The 1,675-nt window shown below is 33.1% G+C and overlaps 1 protein-coding gene across 2 annotated transcripts in view; it reads left to right on the forward strand.

Annotated features, from left to right (window-relative positions):
- prex1 (phosphatidylinositol-3,4,5-trisphosphate-dependent Rac exchange factor 1) overlaps positions 1-1,675 on the forward strand; it is an 85,912-nt gene that overhangs the window by 54,962 nt on the left and 29,275 nt on the right. The gene's annotated exons all lie outside the window — the stretch shown is intronic.

Consider the following 1,675-nt stretch of genomic DNA (forward strand, 5'->3'; position numbering starts at 1 on the left):
GTCAGTGCAAAGTAGCTTGCAAATTCTTTGGTGGGGGGCGGTGAGGGACCTGAATAAGGGCTAGGGGGGCGCTGGCCCAAAAAAGGTTGAGAAACACTGCTTTAGCCTGTGAACCAGGACGTCTCAGAAGTCATTGAGTTCTCCCAGTGTGACCAGCAGACTGAAGCCTGTGACCAGTGTTCCCAGTATAATAGATAAATGTTTTATTCTTTCACTTTTTGTGTATTTTTAAATATCTCAATCTTAAGTATTAGTGTATTAATACAGCTTATGTGATGAAATAAAAATAATTTATTCTGTTAGAATAAATAATAAAGATAATAAAGAATAAACATATTTTCACTCTTTGCTGTCAATAGCAGAGTTGACATACGGTAATAAATATTTTTTCTCTGGAAAAAAGTAAAAAAAATATGTAGTTTAATGTCTGACAATGACTGATTTATGAATCAAAAGTCATTTCTCAATATTGTATAAAAAATAAATGTAAGAAAATTATTTGTTTCTTGTCTTGAAACATTAAATGTACATTAAATTATGAAATTCTGTAAATATATTCTTTAATAAAACACTGTAAAAGTGTGTCTGTTCATCAATGTCAATATAAAATTTATCAGAATCATTTCTATCAAACAAAAACATTGTGCTCTTTATTCATAAATGCCCCAAATCAATTAAATCACATCAAAATTTAGAAACTCTGTCTTTAGTCATTTCTTTGATTGCCAAATATATTAATGTGTGTGAGAAAATGTGTCAATGACAGGTATTAACTTAAAATACTTAGTAGAACGGCACTTTCTGAAGTTTGGTCCATTTACCTGTATTACCTTATAGGCCACATTCAATATGGCGGACGCTGTTAYRTATYRCAGCAAYGGGCCGACCCGCTTTATGAGGCGTCATAAAGCGGGTCTATGGGCCCCACAATATGGAAGACTTCTTCTTCACTAACACACTGCATGCCTGTTCGTGCACTGCTGCCTTTCATCGGTGGAGATGGTGAAACGGCCTTAAATAACGTTTCAAATGTTAAGTTCATAAATGCTTTGTAGACATCTTGCTGTAAAACTTTAGCATCATTTAAATTAAGAAATTTAAGACTAAACAAAATGGCAAATCAATATAATATTACCACATAAAACTAATTTTTAAAGTTTAATCTCAGTAATACTTTTATAACAAATGTATATTATAACTTGACATTCTTGGTTAATGTCAAGTTGTCATAACAGACATTTTGAATAATGTCTACTTTGTATTAAAGTTGTCATGATTTACAGAATAACACTTTATGAAAACAGTCATAAATATTCATATAGACTTACTGATGTTCATGACAGGTGTTATGTCATGTTTATGACAGTGTCATGTCAGTCTTATTCACACCCCTTCAAGTAAAGTGTTACTAATAATCTCATTTTGATCAAATGCTATTAATAAAATAAGCACCATTCTCAATTCAAAAAACCCTTTTGCTGCTTTATTAAGGAAGAAAGAGACATACTGTAGGAGCTCAACAAAGGTATTTATTGTTTTTAATATGTTATTTAACATATTAAAGAGGAGGGTCCGTCGGATAGTCAAACCTCGGATTCAGGAAGAGCAGTGTGGTTTTCGTCCTGGTCGTGGAACACTGGACCAGCTCTACACCCTCAGCAGGGTCCTGGAGGGT

This window comes from Poecilia reticulata, linkage group LG7 (genome assembly GCF_000633615.1).
Source record: "Poecilia reticulata strain Guanapo linkage group LG7, Guppy_female_1.0+MT, whole genome shotgun sequence".
NCBI classification, from domain to species: domain Eukaryota; kingdom Metazoa; phylum Chordata; class Actinopteri; order Cyprinodontiformes; family Poeciliidae; genus Poecilia; species Poecilia reticulata.